Source organism: Dasypus novemcinctus (genome assembly GCF_030445035.2).
Source record: "Dasypus novemcinctus isolate mDasNov1 chromosome 19 unlocalized genomic scaffold, mDasNov1.1.hap2 SUPER_19_unloc_1, whole genome shotgun sequence".
Taxonomy (NCBI): Eukaryota; Metazoa; Chordata; class Mammalia; order Cingulata; family Dasypodidae; genus Dasypus; species Dasypus novemcinctus.
The window spans coordinates 3,951-23,688 of NW_026688134.1; the positions used below are offsets into that span (position 1 = coordinate 3,951).

At 43.3% G+C, this 19,738-nt stretch overlaps 2 long non-coding RNA genes across 3 annotated transcripts in view; one reads left to right on the forward strand and one right to left on the reverse strand.

Annotated features, from left to right (window-relative positions):
• Nucleotides 1–853: 853 nt before the first annotated feature.
• The window catches only part of LOC131277421 (uncharacterized), a 149,494-nt gene continuing 130,609 nt past the window's right edge, over nt 854–19,738 (reverse strand). For both annotated transcript variants that reach the window (XR_009184591.2, XR_009184590.2), the window contains one exon: nt 854–1,237. This is a non-coding gene — a long non-coding RNA (uncharacterized lncRNA). The remainder of the gene's footprint in view (nt 1,238–19,738) is intronic.
• On the forward strand, nt 4,189–9,587 carry LOC131277422 (uncharacterized). Its single transcript, XR_009184592.2, has 2 exons — nt 4,189–4,577; nt 5,108–9,587. It is a non-coding gene; the product is annotated as an uncharacterized lncRNA (long non-coding RNA).

Genomic DNA, 19,738 nt, shown 5'->3' on the forward strand with positions numbered 1-19,738 from the left:
GGGCTTAGTCTTGTGGGAGCGGTGGACTGTGGGACCATTCACTGAGAGCAGGCATGTGGGGGAAGGAGATGAGTTTCACTTTGGACCCCCACCCACCTCCAGCACCTGAGCCAAGCTCGCTCTCCTTGCTGAGAACTAAGCACCAAAATATACTCTACACTGGGGTGCGATGGGGCAAAAACTTGGGCACAAACTACAAATCATATTCAAGAAGGCTTCAAGATACTATTCCCTTTATTTTATTGGCCATCTTACTGCATACAAAGACCCTTCCTAGGCCTAAGCAGACATTAGGATAAACACACCATGGGGTCTGCCCTCTGGAAGCTTACAATCCTGTGGGAGAGACAAACACACTTGGCAATGACTTCCATAAACCTCACAAAGAACTAACAGGGTTCCAAACCTGCTCCTCAGTTTAACTGCTGGCTTCTTTTCTTTTTTTTTTTTTAATTTTTTATTACATTCATAAAATATGAGGTCCCCATATACCCCCCACCCCCTTCCCCCTCTCCTCCCCCCACAGCAACAATCTCCTCCATCATCATGAGACATTCATTGCATTTGGTGAATACATTCTATACATTACTTAACCCCTTTGAGCCGTAGTTTCCTCATCTGTAAAATGAGGGTGAAAACAATAGTACCTAACTCATGGGCTGGTGTGAGGATTAAGTAATACTAAATAATAACTGGCATTGATTGCACCTCAATAATTCCAGCACTATGTACTTAGCACATAGTAGAGGTTCAGTAAATATTTGTTGAAGGATTGAGCACTTACTATGTGCTAGAAGCTGTGGAGATTGCTGCTCCACAAATGATATGATTGTTACTAGATTCATATTATTGCTATTTTATTAATCTTCTCAGCAACTTCATGAGATGGGCACAATTGTCATCCCCTTTTATCAAGTGAGAAACTTGAGGCCCAAGGACTTCAGGTTCATGACCCAAGGTCACAGTGCTGGGAAATGACATAGAAAGATCCAAACCCAAGCAGGCTAAGCTCTTAGCCAAGAGTATTAAATTAGTTGAAATATGGGCAAGTGGGTGTTGCTCAGTGGTTTGAGCACCTGCTTCCCATGTATGAGGTCCTGGGATCAATCGCTAGTACTTTCTTAAAAATATATTTTAAAAAAACAACTTTGTGACCTTACCATTTGGAGAGCGGATGTAGCTCAGTGGTTGAGTGCCTGCTTCTCATGTACAAGGTCCTGGGCCCAATCTCCAGTACCTTGTAAAAAATAATAAAAAATAAAAAAAATAAAAAGGATTTCTGTAGGAACATCCTTATTAAAAAAGTGAGTTGAGGTATATATATCACAGATCCCAGTTAGGGTACCCAGTGTGTGCTCCTTCCATCTCAGAAGCCTCTAAGAACCAGGCTTGGGCAGCAGGAAGCCCCCAGAGGGTTTTGGTCAGGACTTGACATGACCACACATACACTTTAAAGAGAGAATTCTGGCTCCCATGCAGGGACAGGACTAGAGTGAGGCGAGTGAGGTATTTGCCAAAGGCAAAAAATTTAAGGGATGTAAAAAAACTCAGTAATCAAGATAAAGATGGGGTCAGTATTACCAGTTTTTCCTCTTGCCTCAGCGAGACATTACTAATCCTATCCTGTCTTTACTTAGCATTTTGATATTTTGTTCATTATAGCTTTTTGCATAATTTAAAAATATTGCATTAAAATATTATTTTTCGGGAAACGGACTTTGGCCCAGTGGTTAGGGCGTCTGTCTACCATATGGGAGGTCCGCGGTTCAAACCCCAGGCCTCCTTGACCCGTGTGGAGCTGGCCCATGCGCAGTGCTGATGGGCGCAAGGAGTGCCGTGCCACACAAGGGTGTCCCCCGCATGGGGAGCCCCACGCGCAAAAGGAGTGCGCCCGTGAGAAAGCCACCCAGCGTGAAAAGAAATTGCAGCCTGCACAGGAATGGCGCCGCCCACACTTCCCGTGCCGCTAACGACAACAGAAGCGGACAAAGAAACAAGACGCAGCAAATACACACCAAGAACAGACAACCAGGGGAGGGGGGGAAATTAAATAAATAAATCTTTAAAAAAAAAAAATTATTTTTCTTGATTGCTGCATTTTTTTGGTACCCTTTAATTTTGAGCCCAAACCCTCACCTTAATTGAAGCCCTACTTCCACAATTTGTTTATTCACATTTACGTAAAGCAAAAATTGCCCCAAGCCCGTTTCTCCATCTCTGAAATGGGAATCATAGCACCTACCTCTCAGAGTTGCTATGAGTGCTAGATGAGATTCTGCAGGTACAAGCCTTGCTAAGCGAATGAGGATGTGTGTAAACGTGTAGGAAGTCATCTGTACTCGTGAAGCAAGGTCATCCCAGCAATCCGCTCAGCAGAGCTGGGAAGCATTTAGTTTCCTTGTCACACTGTTCCCCATTCTATTTCCTCCTCTGCTACCTCCTAACCTGTCCACCTCCTTTACCCCTAAAGACAACCTCACAGCATGGCTATTCCCAAAGCACTCAAGCCAGAAATATCCCCAAGAATTCACGGCGGAACACGACCTTGTTCTTTGGGAAAAGTCCATGAACCTAAGTGTTGAAAACAAACACGGCTCCTTCCCCTATTGTCAGGAAACGTACACTATGTTTTGAGGCCTTCAGGAAAGGGCTGGAATATTCTTTTTCTCCTGGGAAATGAAACTCCACCTCATACACTGCAGTTGGGACTGTTTCAAACCCCACATTGAGGGCATCTGCTATTCTGATTGTATAAGCACGAGTCAGCTACATACACTGGGACTTCTGAATATATTTACAAGGAAATCAGCATAATGCACAGTTAATATTCAGAAGGTAATTAATCCAAAAGCCCCATTCCATATTCCAATTACATCCACTGCTCCCCCACATGGGCTGACTTTTGCTTAAATACATATGGAGTCAATTGGAGCACCGATTTATGGCTGCTGCCGAAAGCCTGGCGCTCCAATGGCAATAAGTTATATTCCTATTATGTGGTGGGCAATAAAAAAATCTGATATTTATTCTGCTGGATTTTAAGAAACTCTTGGAAAGAGTCTTGGCTGCTGGAACACTGCATTATATTTCACAAACAAATGTCACCACTGCAGTTTGGCTGTTTATAGGAACTGCTGCCACCTTAGAAACTCAGTCTCTGCATACCTGAGGAGGTCAACCAGCATCCCCATCATGTGTGCGAGTTTACCACCACCATGGAGAGGTGCCTGGTTCTGTGCACCTGGAAGACGCCCAGGTCATGCAGACAGCTGAGCAAGACCCTCGGACCTCTCTGAGACATCTCTTCTCCATCTGTAAAATGGGACTACAATGGCGACTTCAAAGATTTGTCACAAGGATTAAATGAAATAAAGAGCATGAAATTGCCTAGGCCAGTGCCTGGCACCTAGTAAGCACTGAATACATGATTTTAAAAGCAGCAGCAATGGAATTTACAAATGAATAAAAAGATCAAAAAGTTTTTTTTTTTTTCAGTTCATGAAGGCACTTATCAGAACAGTGTGTTCTCAAAGTGTAGCACTTGGGGTAGAGGGGATGGTTTTTAGATGGTACGTGGATAAGGATTTTCATTTTAAAAGTTATATACTAATTTTAATGTGATTTCATGAATATTACCACTTAGGATAAGGCTAAAGAGAGTTGACTATTAGAACAGATCTTAAATAAAAGATAATGAGGTATAACAAAGATCTGGCAAGAATCTTGAAGGTGATGTCGTCATAACTGCATTTTGGGGAATACTGGTCTAAAAGTAGAAAAACGGTGGCTTTAAAAAAATCTTGAGGTTAGCAAAAGCCTTTCTAAACATGACAAAAATAATTCCAGGACCATGAAGGGGCAAGATAAGAGTTCTGTGGGTATCCCAGAGATATTCAGAATTCCCCTGATGGCCTCCAGTGCCCCACTCCTGCCTGGCCCCTGGCTGAAGGAAAGCACAACTGAGAATAAGGCTGTGAAGACAGCATCATCACAGGGATAAACCAGAATGTTCTCAGATTTTTAAAGCAAATAATTGGTCAATTTTGGTATTTTGAAATAGTTCACAAATTATTTCCTCACATCCTGGGGAACTCGGGGCCACCCAGCAGGGCACAGTGTGATGGCTGAGAACTTTGTCTCTAGAACCATACCACGTGGGCAAATCAAATCCACCCTCATCCAGACCCTGAACCCAGACTAAAAACCGAGAGAGCTGGATCCAGCTCCTTCAGCTAGTATGTCAAGTGCCAGGAAGCAGCAATGCCTTTGTCATCTGCTACCCTAATTACAGAGTTTCCTGCTCGCTGGAAGATAAAGCATCTCAAGCTGGAAACTAGAAGGAAAGACAAGCTTCTGAGGTTGGAAGCATGGAGTTTGGTTGGTTGGGGGTGCATCTATTTTCGCACAAACTGTCTGGAGTTCTCTCATGCACACAGAAAGACAAGAAGCTCTTTTCAATTTGGCAAATGCTAAGGAATTGAAGGCATTTCAGATCATCAATGACGGGGGGTTCTCAACCAGAAGCCGTGACTGAGATTCAGAAAGTCTGAGGACCCCATGAAACAACAGCCAAACCAGTACGTGAGTGTGCATGTGCATGTGTGTGCCTGTGTGCCTTTGTGAATGTGTGTGCTTGTGCACATGTGTATGCATGTGTCCATGTGTATGTGCACATCCATGTATGTAAGAATTTCTCTGGGAGACATTCAATGGCTTTCATCAGATTGTCAAAAGGGTTGGCTGGAGTTTTTTCAGCTGTTTGGTAACTTACTATTGTACAATGTGGAGGAAAAGGGAAACGAGAGGAGGATAAGTAGTGCCTCAGTTAAGAGTGAAGAAGGCAGTTTGGAGGGAAGCTTGGACAGAGGGGTTTGGGAGTGGCTGTGGTATGTGAGAGAATTGGTGACAAGGGACAAAGGAGAGCTAAGGAATATTTCTGTGGACTATGAGTCCCCTTCCTTGTATGAGGAGTGAATGTGAGTTATTTCACAATGATTCCTGGGACTGTTAAGACTGCATTCTTTTGATCACAACAGCTGTCTGGACTGGCTGTGTGAACCACTGCATTTCACAGATACTTCTCTCCAGGTCTCATCTCTTCCACCAGGTGCTGTGCTCTAGAAGACAGGAACTGGCTAATTCAACATCACATGCCCATCCACCACTGAGCTTCCAAAGCTGACCCTCAGTGAATACTAACCAAAGAAATGATTGTGCCTATCTTCAGCAGTGACTGGTCAGAAGAGCTTGGGCTTTGCATCCAAACAGACCTGGATTCAATTTGTATCTCCACCACATAGAAAAATGTCTCCTTGGGCAAGTTACTCAACCATTCTCATCCTCCATTTCCTCATTTGAAAAATGGGGGTGAACCTCCCTATTTTATTTCACTGATTAAATGAGTGAAGAGTGGATTTAATGTGCTTAACACTAGAAAGTATGCAGCCAATAGTAGTTATTGCTCTAAAAACTCACTCATTTGAAATGTTTAAAAGCCATTTAAGGGGAGCAGATGTGGCTCAAGCAGTTGAGCACCCAACTCTCACATGGGAGGTCCCAGTTTTAGTTCCCAGTACCTCCTGAGAAGACAAACAATGAGCAAAAACAACGAGCAGACAACCAGCAAAACAAACAAGCAGGGAGTGGATGTGGCTCAAGCAGTTAAGCACCGCCTCCCACATGGAAGGTCCCGGGTTCAGTTCTGGTGTCTCCTAAAGAAAAAAAAACACAGACAACAAGCAAACAAGCAAAAAACAACAAGCAGACAAAGACCAAAAAACAATGAGCAAACAGACCAGAGAGCCATCTATCTTGGGAGGGGGGAAATCATTTCAGACAGCAATACAAATCTGAAAATGCCATTAACGTCAATATATTATTATTTCATATTTGCAGAAAGCTTTCTATTGGGGGCTGTGATGATACAGTTCTTGCCTTCATGGAACTCATGGAGAAGAAGGCAGGAGTAGACACTTTGGTCAAGTAGTTGCAAGCTCAATGGGTGCTACTAAGAGGAAGAACTGGGGGCCATGAGTGTTTAACAGAGAGCACTCCCCTGGACTTGTTCAGAGAAATCTTCCCAGATATAAAGATGTTGAATAAGAATGCCTAAAACTGAGTTGGGGAGTTAGTTAGAGAAAGAGGGGCTGAAATAGTATTCCCGATGAAAGTCAAGAAAGAGCTTAATGAGTTAAAAAAAAAAACTGGAAAGAAAACTACTGTGGCTGCAGGAGAATGAAACAAGACACCCATCAGACTGCCCTGGCCCAGGGCTGCTGGAGTGCTCCTTCCTGTTCTTATGATGACTCTTGAGTCTCTCACCCATTCTCCCCATGCCAATCAGAGTCACTGAAAAGTGTAACCTGGACCTGCTTCCCCTTTTTATGGCTCCCTGTTACCACTAGGATAAAGTTCAAGTTCCTTTTCTTATCCTAAATTGCCCTACTGACCCTTGCTGACCTCTCCAAATCACTCCATCCAAGGCCCTGCTCTTTCACCACACACACTGCGCTTCAGCTTCAATTGCATCCTTTCTCCTCCTCCGCTCGGCCACACTTATCCCTGCCTCAGGGCCTTTGCACTTGCTCTTTCGTGGACCAGGAATGCTCCTTTTACAAGTCTTAGCCTGTCTGCCTCCTTCTCAACTTTTAGGTCTCACCATTGCTGTAATCTTCTCAGACAGGTCTAGCCTGACTGCTCTATGTCAATCCCTGCTGTTCTCTGTCACATCACCCTATACTTCCTTCACATTCCTTACTATTTTCTATGATTATTTTCTTCATTGGTTTTCTTATTTATTTTATGCCCAGATGAGAATATAAGTTCCATAAGAGCAGGAACTTCACCTAATTTACCACCCAGTGCTTAAAACAGTTTGGAATTATAAATTCTCAAAACAACCTAAAGAATGAGGGAATTAAATGTATGAAAGCAAATGAGTATTGAGCAATCTGAGATTTGCCTCAGCTGAGGTTCTAGTAACCTCGCAGGGCATCTGTATCCAGTGGCAGCAATGACTCAGGTAAGTGTGCACTGCCCCATGCCTTTCCCTGCATTGCCTTTCCCAATGGAAGTAGCTCATTCCTACCTTCATACAGTCTACTCTGGGGCTCACCCTTGATATGACTGCCCTCAACAAGCATTAAATGTGGAACTATGAGTGCTGAACCCTAGAAGTATACATCCAACATATGAATAAAATCATAGGTTCCAGGGGCAGTCTGTCCTGGGTTCAAGTCCCAACTCTGCCATTTAATGACCATGTGAGCTTGGGCAAGTCTTGTCCCCCTCTCTGATCTTCAGTTTCTTCATCATGAAGATGGGCATAATAGTAGTCCCTGCTCCATGAAGTGGTAGGTGGGGAAAGATGAGAGGGTATATTTAGAGTGCCCAGCAGAGACAGACAAGGTTAAGGGGCAAGACAGTGAGTCAGAGCGTACAAAAGTAACCTTGGACTAGATTGGGAATGTGGGACCACTTAACTCAGGTTTACACACACAAACAAAGGGCAAAATGAGAATCAGTCCTGTCCCTCAAGAGCAGACAACTCACACAAGTGAAAAATTTACCAATATTCATCACTGTATCAGCTCTGGACTTGTAAGAATTTTTGCCCTGCACTAGTGCATAGCACAGAGCTACGGAAAGCAGGAAATGAGATTTATTTCCTGATCCAAATGTTGGTCACTTTAACATGTCTCCAAGAAGTCACAAAGGAAAACTGAATGATAGAAGAGAGACAAGGAAGAAATTTCCCAATGTTTTTAGGTAGCTAATTCCATGATGGTCCTTGTGTTTAAATGCGTAGACTTGAATCTGTCCCCCTGTCCCTACAGTTTTGGGATGAAGAAACTAATCAACAATCTGACTTTGGAAGAGGTATATCATTTTATTAATACAAAGTTTCCCTGACCTTTAATAAAGAGATGATGAATGGATATTTTAAAAATACAGGCATACTTTGGAGATATCGCAGGTTGGGTTCGAAACCACTGCAATAAAGCAAGTCACATGAATTTTTTTTTTGGTTTCCCTTGCATATAAAAGTTATGTTTATACCATCAGTAGTCTATTAAGCATGCAATAAGATTACATTTGCAAAAACGATGTACATACCTTACTTAAAATATATTTTGCTAAAAAATACTAACCATAATCTGAGCCTTCAGTGAGTTGTAATCTTTGTTCTGGTAGAAGGTCTTGCTTCTGTGTTGATAGTTCCTGACTGATTAGGGTGATGGTTGCTGAAGATGGGGGTGTCTTATTAGAACAAGACAATAATGTAGTTGTTCTCATCAACTGACTCTTCCTTTCACGAAAGAATCCTCTGTAGCACGCAATGTTGTCTGATAGCATTTTACACACAGTAGAACTTTTTTGAAAATGGGAGTCAATCCTCTCAAACCCTACCACTGCTTTATCAGCTAAGTTTATGTAATATTCTAAAACCTCTGTTGTCATTTCAACAATGTTCACAGCATCTTCACCAAGAGTAGATTCTATTTCAAGAAGCCATTTTATTTGTTCATCTATAAGGAGCAACTCTTCCTCTATCAAAGTTTTATCATGAGAGTGCAGCAATTCAGTCACATCTTCAGGCTCCCCTTCTAATTCTAGTTCTCTTGCATTTCCCACCGCATCTGCAGTGACTTCCCCCACTGAAATCTTTAAGCCCTTAAAATCATCTAGGAGGGTTGGAATCAACTTCTTCCAAACTCCTGTGAATGTTGATATTTTGACTTCCTCCCATGAATCACGAATATTCTTAATGGCATCTAGAAGGGTGAATCCTTTCCACTTTGCCCAGGTCCAACAAGAGGAATCCCTATCTATGGCAGCTATAGTGTTACAAAACGTATTTCTTAAGTATTAAGACTTGAAGGATGAAATGACTTCTTGACCCATAGGCTGCAACTGATGTTGTGTTGGCAGGCATGAAAACATTAATCTCACTGTACATCTCCATCAGAGTACTTGGGTGACAAGGTACCTTGTCAATAAGTAGTAATATTCTGAAAGGAACTTTTTTTGTGAGCAATAGGCCTCAACAGTGGGCTTAAAATATTCAGTAAACCATGATGTAAACAGATGTGCTACTATCCAGGTTTTGTTCTTCTATTTATAGAATACAGACAGAGTATACTTAGCATAAATAGTAAATGAGCATTGGCTTCAAGTTTAAGTTACCAGTTGCATTAGCCCCTAAAAAGAGAGTTAGCCTGTCCTCTGAAGCTTTGAAGACAATCACTGACTTCTCTCCAGCTACGAAAGCCCTAGATGGCATCATAAGGCTATTTCATCTACACTGAAAATCTGTTGTTTAGTGTAGCTATCATTTATCTTAGATCTTCTGAATAACTTGTTGTGGCTTCTACATCAGCACTTGCAGCTTCATCTTGCACTTTTATGTTCTGGAAATGACTTCTTTTTTTAAACCTCATGAACCAGCCTGCTAGCTAGAAACTTTCTTCTGCAGTTTCTACAGCCTTCATAGAATTGAAGAGAGTTAGGGCCTTGGCATGCATTAAGCTTTGGTACGCATTAGGGAATGTTGTGGCTGGTATAATCTTCTATCCAGACCACTAAAACTTTCTCCCTATCAACAGTAAGGTTTTGTCACTTTATTATAATTTGTGTACTCACTGGAGTAGCACTTTTAATTTCCTTCAAGGACTTTTCCTTTGTACTCACAGTGTACCTGTTTGGCACAAGAGGCCCAGCCTTTGACCTACCTCAGTTTTCGACATGCCTTCCTCACAATGTCTAATCATTTCTAGGTTTTGATTTGAAGTGACAGATGTGCAACTCTTTCTTTCATTTGAACATTTAGGGTCAGTGTAAAATGGCCTAATTTAAATATTGTTTCATTGCAGGGAACAGGGAGGCCTGATGAAAGAGAGAGAGATGGGGGAACTGCTCGTTGAATGGAGGAGTCAGAAAACACACAATTATCATTTAAGTTTGCCATCTTATATGGGCATGGTACATGGTGCCCTACAAAAATTACAAGAATAACATCAAAGATGGCTGATCAGATATCACCATACTGTATTTTTCAATATAATTATAATAAAAAAGTTTAAAATATTACAAGAATTTCAAAATATGACACAGAGACACAAAGTGAGCCTATGCTAATGGAAAAATGGCACCGAAAGACTTGCTGGAAGCAGGGTTGCCACAATCCTTCCCATTTGTAAAAAATGCATTATCTGTGAAAAACAATAAAGTGAAGCGCAGTAAAGCAAGGTATTCTTGCAGTGATATAAGAGGTGCCAATTAAGACCCTGCCTGGGAAACCCACAGGTCTCTGACAGTCTTTGGTAAGTTCAGGAAATTACTTAATAATCATAAGCTGATATGGTTATTTTTATATGGTAGTGGTAGCCATTAAATTGTTATACAACTGACACCACCAAGCCATTCTCTGTCTTTAAAAGGAGTAAGTCATGTGTCTGCAGGATTAAGTTATTTTAGCCCATGTGGGCCTCTGGGGATAAAGACGGCACAGGCATAAAATCAGATGGCTACTTTTCAATAACCAGGCCCCATCACCTGTTCAAAGCAGAAAGACCTAGCTGTTCTGAATCAGACCTTTGCATCACATCTGATAAAGAACTCTCCCCAACTCTACAGGGGCTGTGCTTCTCCAGAAACTTCAGGACTTACACAGCATTTCTATCTATGCCACAGGAAACTTGATTTCAAATCCAGAACACCCCTGACTGATCATAAGACTCAGGGATTAAAGATTCTGATTAAGTGAATTTTCCAGTCAAATGACTGGTAATCAAAAATCTTTTGCATTTTAACCCCTGTGGTTGGTTGTCTTTCCATAAGTGTGTTGGTTCCTCTTGTTCTGAGTCCTGGCTTTATCAGTGAGTACCTGTGTAGCCATGGACAAGTTAGTTAATGTATCACTAGGCTGTGCAACAAATTAATACAAACTAAGCAGCTTCAAACAACACACAGTTATTATCTCACACTTTCCATGAGTCAGAAGTCCAGACCTGGCATGGTGAGCCCTCTACTCACGATCCCACAATGCAACACTCAAGGTGTTGGTGGGCTCCTTTCTGGAGTTCAACATCTCCTTCCAAGTTCACAGACTTGGTGGCAGAATTCAATTCCTTGCAGATGTAGAACTAAGGTTCCCATTTTTTACTGGTTACCAGCTGGAGGATGGTTTCAGTTACTAGAGGACGTCTTTAGTTCTTTCCCATGATGTTACCTCACAACAGTTGCCCTAACATTAACTTGTTTAATGCTGATCATGAGTCTCTGAAGTAGATACAAATATTATTCCTACTTAGCAGATAAGAAAACTGAGGCTTAAAGAAATGTTGTGATTGGTGCAAGACATCTACCTAGCATTGCAGAGCCTGAATCAAAGTCAAGTTGGTCTGGCTTCAAAGCCCTATGTGCATAACTACTATAAGATGCTACCTTCTGTTTGTCATGTCTTATATAAGGTTAGTTGAGTTTTGTCTTTTTTAAAAATTCAGATTAGATCTCTGGATCTACTGAACCTTCTTGGAAGAAGGATCTAGTCTTGGTCACATGTGTGCCAGGTCCACAGCCTGAGCCCTGGCACAAAATGGGTAACTAATAAATGCCTTATAAATGAAGAGATGGAATGGGTGGGTGGTAGATGAATGGATACATGGATGGATGGATGGATGGATGGGCAGGTACCTGGATAGGGTGGATGGATGATAATGAATGGGATGGGGACTGGGGCAAAAAATTAGAAGGATGGATGGATGGATGGATGGATGGAGTGGGTGATAGATGTTTCAAAGAGGAATGGGATGGGTGGAGGAATGGATGGATGGGGAATGTGGTGGGCAATGGGAAGAGGGATGAGTGGGTAGCTAGATCAGTGATGGACAAAACATAGGTGGGTGGTAACTGACAACAGTTTTTTTCCTATTTGAATATCTTCCTAGATATTCTCTGCTTTTCTTCTGCAACCAACTTATATTATGCAAATCCTTACCTAAAGGTTCAGGCTGGCCAAAATTCACCATTTAATTGACACCTAAAAATGTAGATTCAAAGGGAAGAATTAAAATTCCCCAGGACTGGCACCAGAGTGATTTTTCCCATGAGAAGTGACCTGCCAGGTGTGCCAGAACCCCTGGGAGGCTGAAGGGTGCCTCAGCTCCTACCTGCCTGGAAAGGAGGGGTGTTTTGCTTTTCCAAGAGCCAATGGAATGCACTGACAGAACTATGCATAACTCTCCCAACTTCACGGATGTGAAGCCAGATGCTGTGGCATCAAATAAAGCATTCCGTGCCAATCTCAGGCCCAGTCCAGGGCCACATCCTTCCTCCTGACCTCATTAAGGAAGTGTGTAATAATTATAATTTACTAAGCACTGACAAAGTGCTGTGCTAAGGGCTTTAATGTATATAAGATTTAATTCTCAAAGCGGCCCTATGAAATGGGTGCTGATAATATATGCTGATAATCTTCCACTGGATCAGAAGCTCTGGTGAGGTCACCTACTCAAGATCACCCAGTTGCTAACAAGGAAAGCTGGGCTTTAAAAACACTTAGGTCTGACCTAAAACTCTTGGTATGCACTTTTGTGCTAAACTGCTTCTATTTAAGAAAAAGGAAACCCAGTTCCTTTGACTGGCAAGAAAATCATAGAGGACAGGTTGGAGCTGGGACTCTTATGAATGACACACAGGACCACATGGTTTGTAAAGACACTGGGAGGCAACAGAAGGAGAAAGTTAAATGAAGAAAATGTTCCCTCAATCTCCCCCTCAGCCAAAATAATTTTGGGAACACCTCCTGTTTGACTGATGGGCTCGGGAGGGAAAAAATATGAAATAATTGTACAGTTGTTCAAGGAGGCCCTGCTGACTAACTCCACAGTGATCCCAAATAATGTTTTCAGTGTTAATACAGAATAAGGGAAAAGCTGGAAAATCAAGAAAAAGTTGGGAAGAAAATACCCAAAGAGCTGCAGATGGGATCTCTTTGCACCCACCCGCCTTCCTTTTTAACTGTGCTGGATAATTTCCATTTGCCCTTCCACATGCACCCTCCACCCTTTTCCACATTGCTTTGTGCCCTGGGGTACTGATCTTTACTGGCTCATCAGTGGCATCCTTGCTCCCAACATCCAGTCCAGCCAATGGATGGGAGGCACTGGTAGGAGACAGAAGGGAGTAAAGCTGAGCCATCTGTTCCCCTTCACTGAAGTCACAGCTCCTGTTAAGCATTCCAATCCAGTAATCACACATCCCCGTGCCTGTCTTCTTCTAATCTATAGGTGGGTATTAGTTTTATGATATAACAAACAACTTCAAAATCACAATGGCAATAAAAGTAAACATTTGGGGTTTTGCTCAAGGGTCTGTTGGGCTTTGGCTCTCTTGGGCTCAGCAGAACTTAGTCCAGGCTGTTATTTGGTTCAGATCTGCCCCCACCGGTTTCTTTACTCTGGAGCCATCAGAAACCTTGAACATGTTTTTCTTGTGGCAAATGACAGAAGCACAAGAGGGCAAGCCATGCACATATTTAGCCTCTGCTCATATCACATCCTACATCATATTCTATTGGCCTAAGCAAGTCCATGGTTCTAAGCCACTGGGGTGGCATATACACTCTATTTTACTGCACTACAAAGTCATGTAGTGGTACAATAATCCTATTGACATCAAGGTGGTAACTGCTTCCCATTATACATGACCACATGATTCAGCACTGCCCCATGCTGGTTTTCCTATACCCTTTCCACATCCTTGTAAATAGTCCATGTATGTATAATTTTAATGGCTATTTTATGATTTAAATATGTTTTTAGTTCATTAATGTTTTTTACTAAACTCTCCTCCAAATTACCCATTTTGATGACGCCATCTGTTTCCTGAGGAATACATTAATCCATCATGCATTGAGTCAATGTTCCCTGAGAACCTCCTCTGTGCCCAACTTGTGATGGATAAGAATCAGATTGAAAAAATATTACCCTCTATTTGCTGAGCTCATACTAGGCTCCACGCACTGTGCTAAATTCTTTATATTTATTATTTAACTTAATTACCACAACTGCCCTGGGCAGGGTTTTCTATTATTATCCCAATATAAGGAAACTGAGGTTCCAAGTGACTTACTCAACTGGGTGAGTGAAAAAGGTGGACTTCACCTGGGTCCACCTGCCTCCTCAGCCCTTCCCTGTCAAGGACTATTCTCAGCCTCCCACTGCAAAAAGCAACTGTGTTGCAAACATAGCCTCATCTCATCTTCACCCCAGTTCTGTGCAACAGGTTCAGCTATTTGCCCATTTTTACAGGTGAGAAAACTGGGTCTCAAGGAGTTGATCCCAATTCCCTAGAGTTCTGATAGCTAGAAAGTTGCACAGATGAAATACAAATCCAGTTCTATTCTCTTTCTCATACACCCCACTGTCAACCACATCTCCTTTCCCACCAGACTCTGTCCTGAGCAGATCCCAACTGGAATGCTGGCCGGCTCTGACCATGGCCCAGTGGAGAGAGGCTGGCCTCCTCCCCGCGCTGCTTCAGCTCTCCTCTTTCTGGCCCAACTCCAAGGCTTCGCAAGCTCTTTACTCCCATGTCAGCCACAATTTTGAGGCCGCCTGCCATCCACGTTCTATATAGCCTTCTTGATAAAGAGAAAATCTGTATTGATTTTAGAACAACTCAAATTGTAAATTACTAGTCATGATTGGTTTGGTCACCCTGAGATGAGAATCTACTGATTGCACTGGGGATGTAAATTAATTATCACCCCAAGGAAACCCACTGGCAGGGAGGCCCAATGACTTTGTGAGAAAGAATCATTAAAACAGCCAAGAGGGGAAACGGACTTTGGCCCAGTGGTTAGGGCGTCCGTCTACCATATGGGAGGTCCGCGGTTCAAACCCCGGGCCTCCCTGACCCGTGTGGAGCTGGCCCATGCGCAGTGCTGATGCGCGCAAGGAGTGCCGTGCCACGCAAGGGTGTCCCCCGCTTGGGGGAGCCCCACGCGCAAGGAGTGCGCCCGTGAGGAAAGCCGCCCAGCGTGAAAAAGAAAGAGCAGCCTGCCCAGGAATGGCGCCGCCCACACTTCCCGTGCCGCTGACGACAACAGAAGCGGACAAAGAAACAAGACGCAGCAAATAGACACCAAGAACAGACAACCAGGGGAGGGGGGGAAATTAAATAAATAAATAAATCTTTAAAAAAAAAAAAAAAAAAAAAAAAAACAGCCAAGAGTTACCTGCAAAAATGCACACCACCTAATTTAAAGCATTCTGTGGTCACTGTCTGCCAAATCCAAGTCTAGTGACTTCCTTTAAACAATGGACTAAATGTGACAACAATTAACTTCTGATAATAATAGCAGTGATAATGATGATACATCAACAATAGCTAATATTCATTGACCACTTTTTATGCATTATCTCAATTTAAAGCCTCACCAAAACACTGTTACTTATTAGCAGTGTGATGTTGGGCAACTTACTTAACTTTTCTGTGTCTCTGTTTCCTTATCTTCAAAATGAGGACTAATAGTGATACCTACTTCATTAAATTGAGGTAAAGATCAAAGGAAGTAATTATGTAAATTGCTAAGATCTCTCACTAGGTATATTCCTACCTCCATTTTATTGATGAAGAAATAGAAAATCATAGATGTTAAAGGACTTGCCCAAGGTCACACAACTAACAGTGTCCAGTTTCTGCAGTATTGGTACTAAAACACTGTTAATTGTCAGCATTTACAACTGGAGCTGGCTTCCTGCTTCTCCTGAAAATGTGAAAAATCTGGTAGTACTGGGCGTACATTCCTGAATGCCCTGGATCAACTGATGCTGACCAGCAGCTACTCCCTCTGCAAGGGATTTGTGGTCTCAGGTTTACTGCAGTCCCCACCACTCCCAGCTGCCTGAACCTGGCTCACTTCTCTCATTTACAATGCCTGCCTGGCCCCTGTAGGAATTTGAGTTTGTAGAATGGATTAGCACATTTAATTCTCACATCAAACACTGGAGAGATGTATTATTATCACCCCCAGTTTACAGGTGAGAAATTGAGGGTCAATGAGACAGTGACTTGCCTAAGGTTCACATCAGTCCTTGTCCTGATATGAACAAGCTTAAGAGAGCCCACCTTCCCTGTCCCTTCTATTGCCAAGGTTCCTTCCCAGGCTAGAAGGAACACTGCAAGAAGAGACAGGAAAGAAAAATCAGTGTCAGTCTTACACAGTGGGAAGCAATGAAAAAGAGAGCTCCTGTGTCCACTTTCAGACCTGAGAGACATCTCCCACAACTATTTTCCTGAGGACAAAGGACTGTTTCCAGGGACTAATAGCTCCCTCGGTGCATGCAATCCCTCCACTGAGGAGAATGTAGAAGCTTACATTTGTCCCTGTTTTGTGACAATCACAAAGGACTCTGCATTCAGTCCGTTCCCCCCCCCCCCTTTTTTCACTCTTCAGACCCTGAGGGCAGCAAGAGGCAGGGAGGGCTGTGGCTGACAGACCCCATCCCCACTGCAGTCCCTGCCCCAATGGGAGACAGTCCTGTCACCCAGTGCAAACAGACAGTTCCCTCCACCCCAAATAAAGCAATCTCCACAGTCTGGGGTGGGGGAGGGATGCACCCAGGGAGAGAGATTTCATTTCTTCTCCTTCTTTTGGGGCTGACAGCTTGGGCAGTAGCTTCCCAGGACAAACTTGATTCTCTGGAAGACAGACAGGGCTTTGAAGGTTTCCATGAATATTTACGGCTTTTCTCCCTGCCTCTGCCTCTGCCTCAGCCATGGCCACTACACAGGGCTCCCCACGTGCTGTCTGTGGGTGCCTCATTATTGCCCTCCCTGGATCAGCTTGTCTAAACTGGGAAAAGAGCCACGAGGTGGCACTGTTGTCTCGAGTTAATAATGGCACTGATAAGGAAATAGTCAGAAGCTTATACATATAACACGGTACTACCTGCTTTTCAAAGACTAAGTCATTTACTTGTCACAACACCCCATGAAGGAAGCAGTGAGGTGCAGAAAGGTAAAGCTGCTTCCCCAAGGCCACACAGTCAGGGAGTATTGGAGAAAAGATTCAAATCCATAAACGTTCATCAGAAGTTTTTCTAAAGCAAAAATGTCAATGTGAGGACACAACTGCCCCTGTGTGGGAAAGGCTGCAATTTTCCCTTCAAGTTATGTTCTTCCTGTTCTTTAGGTATGAAATGGCCTTTCTTTTATGAAATGATAGGGACAGAGGATGTATGTTTTTTCCTTGCTTTTAATCACCAAAGTATAATTTGCTATCATACGCCTCTCCCTCTACTACCACCAATTTCCAGGCCCCAAATACCCAAGATCGAGGACTACTTCCGTTAATGACCAAGCTATACTGCTGAGTTAGGAGGAAATTCGGGTTCCTAAGGAGCCAACAAGAAATACGTTGATAAATTTTTAGTGTTAGTAATGTTTAACCCCATTCCAAAAAAAAGTCCCAAAATTACATTGACTGATTATTCATCATTTATTCCTGTAACAAATATCTACCAAGCAACTATTTTATGCCAGACACAGTGCAAGGTTCTGGGAATACAATATCAAGCAAAAAAATTACAGTCTAAACCTCAAAAAGCTTACAGTCCACTAGGGGAGATGAGAATGAATCAAATAGACACAAACCTGCCAATGAGATGTCGTTAGTTATGCGGGGGAATGGGGGGACTGTTGTGAGGAGGCTGTGATCTGGACTGAGGTCAAGGAAAGCTTCCCGAAGGAGGACACTGGAGAGTGGAGAACTGAGGGATGAACAGGCATCAGGTGGTAAGACAGGGCCAGCAAGAATATTCCATGCTCAGAGAACAGTATGTCAAAGAGTCTAAGGACAGAGGGAAAGACAGGAGGGGCAGAACCACAGCAACTTGAGGGGCCAAGACATAAAAAGAAGGCAAGAAGGGGGCGGGCTTGGCCCAGCGGTTAGGGCGTCCGTCTACCACATGGGAGGTCCGCGGTTCAAACCCTGGGCCTCCTTGACCCGTGTGGAGCTGGCCCATGTGTAGTGCTGATGCGCGCAAGGAGTGCCCTGCCACGTAGGGGAGCCCCACGCACAAGGAGTGCGCCCCGTAAGGAGAGCCACCCAGCGCGAAAGAAAGTGCAGCCTGCCCAGGAATGGCACCACCCACACGGAGACCTGACACAACAAGATGATGCAGCAAAAAGAAACACAGATTCCCATGCCGCCGACAACAACAGAAGCGGACAAAAAAGAACACGCAGCAAATGAACACAGAGAACAGACAACTGGGGGTGGGGGGGAGGAAGAAGGGGAGAGAAATAAATAAAAATAAATCTTAAAAAAAAAAAAAAGAAGGTAAGAAGCAGACAAGAGTCAGCCAAGCCTTATGGAGCTCCTTAAGGGGTTTATTCTTTATCATGGGAATACTGGGGAGTCAGTGAAGGGTTTTAAGCCACAGGCACCACAGGAGAGGGCCCTGGCATCAGATTACTTTCTTAAAGACCCCCTTGGCTCCAGTATGGGGAAGAGGCCAGAGGAGCTGTGGTGGGTGGGAGAAGACAGATTCTGATGTTACCAAGCAGTCAGCTAGTGTAGGACCAACATTTGAACCAAAGATAATGCATTCAGGTTCCTAAGATCTCCAGAGAGATCACCTGGAACAGAAAGGATCAGTTCTTCAGTGCAGTGTTAGCTGAGCTGATGAGAAGCGTGGCACTATCTGCAAAGGCCTGGCCCACCCACAACATTTCAAGTAGGGAGAAAACTTATTATCCCAGTTTGCCCAAGGCCTTCCCAGTTTTTGTGTTGAAAAGCCCCAAGTCCTGGAATTCCTCATTCCAGTCAAACCAAGACAGTGGATCACTCTAATTTTAGAATCACACCTATGGTGTAAATCAGAGTACACCTGTACCTTCCCCTAGCCAGCATTTCATTAAAAGGTACCAGGCAACCTTAATGATTTAACTTGAGATCCTCCCATTTTCATGCTCCATGCATTTAATAAACTACATTCTCCTCGTACTAACTGTGATAGGAATTTTATTCCTATCGCTTTATCAAAATACAGATAAATAAAAGTAATTATATTGGCCACTAGAAAATTTAAAAACAAAAAATTGGTAAGTAAACATTTTACTTGTATAGTAATTACAAAGGACTGAGGAGCAGGGATATGACATTTACTGAATATAGACTCTTCTCAAGAGCTACCATGCAATCACTCTGTTTGCCCCCACGACCCTGTGACATAAGGGTTTTCAGTTTCACTGTGGGAGACAGAGGTTCGGAGAGATGGCATGACGTGCCCAAAGTCACACAGCTAGCAAGAGGGCCAGAATGAAATTCTGGTCTCAGTTATGCTCTTCACACCTCATTAGACTGCCCCTCTCTCTTAAAAAATACAAAGCAGACAAATATAAAACTCACTGAAGTCTGGGGAACCATTTGCAGGAGCAAACCAAGTCGGAGGATTGGGGTATATTACATCCACAGGATAAGTTGCAAATGGCCTGCACCCCCATAGACAGCTTCCTTTGAGCCTTGAGATCAACAGTTGCTTGTTATTCCCCTGCGTCCCCCCATCACCTGGTGTGGGCTGGGCCTCGGGCTGACCAGGGAGAGGCCTCAGGCTCCACCCAGCCCGTGGGTGCGGAGGACAGCGATTCTGCCCACTCTGCTGGGTAGGAGCTGAGACTCATCTGAACTAATGTGCAAACAGAGGAGGTACTGTTACGACATTCCAGG